Raw genomic sequence first — 999 nt, 5'->3', positions numbered from 1 at the left:
GCCGCGGCTCCCTCCTCAGCGGCGACGGCCGCGCGCGCGCGCCGCCACGCCCCCTCACTTCCGCCGCCGGCCCAGGCCACGCCCCTCCTGGCCTGCAGGCCACGCCCCCAGCCGGCCGAGCTCCGCCCACCGCTGTCCCCACCACCACGTGCTCCCCCCCGCCCTCCCCGCCGCGGTCCCCCGGGGCCGCTAATGAGGGGCCAAGGCGGCTCCCCCCCCCCCCGCCCCGGGCTGCCGTGGAGACTGGGAAACTGAGGCACGGGCAGCCGGCGCCGCGGCAGTGCCAACCGTGCACGGCTCTCGCACAGCTCTTGCACGGCTCTTGCATGGCTCTTGCACGGTTCTTGCACCGCTGTTGCACCGCTGTTGCACAGCTCTCACGCGTCTGTTGCACAGCTCCTGCACGGCTCTCGCACAGTTCTTGCACGGCTCTAGCACAGCTCTTGCACGGCTCCAGCACGGCTCTTGCACAGCTCTTGTACTGTTCTTGCATGGCTCTTGTATGGCTCTTGTATTGCCTTTGCACGGCTCTCGCACGGCTCCTGCATGGCTCTAGCACAGCTCTTGCACGGCTCTAGCACGGCTCTTGCACAGCTCTTGTACTGTTCTTCCATGGCTCTTGTATGGCTCTTGTATTGCCTTTGCACAGCTCTCGCACGGCTCCTGCATGGCTCTAGCACAGCTCTTGCACGGCTCTAGCACGGCTCTTGCACAGCTCTTGTACTGTTCTTCCATGGCTCTTGTATGGCTCTTGTATTGCCTTTGCACGGCTCTCGCACGGCTCTAGCACGGCTTCTGCACGGCTCTAGCACAGCTCTTGCACGGCTCTAGCACAGCTCTTGCATGGCTCTAGCACAGCTCTTGTATTGCTTTTGCACGGCTCTTGCACAGCTCTTGGACAACTCTTGCACGGCTCTAGCACAGCTCTTGCACGACCCTTGCACAGCTTTTGCATGGCTACTGCCTGGCCCTTGCCTGGCCCTTGCCTGGCCCTTGCAT

The sequence above is a fragment of the Struthio camelus genome, chromosome 25 (genome assembly GCF_040807025.1).
Source record: "Struthio camelus isolate bStrCam1 chromosome 25, bStrCam1.hap1, whole genome shotgun sequence".
NCBI lineage: Eukaryota > Metazoa > Chordata > Aves > Struthioniformes > Struthionidae > Struthio > Struthio camelus.
This window is presented reverse-complemented; position numbering follows the sequence as displayed.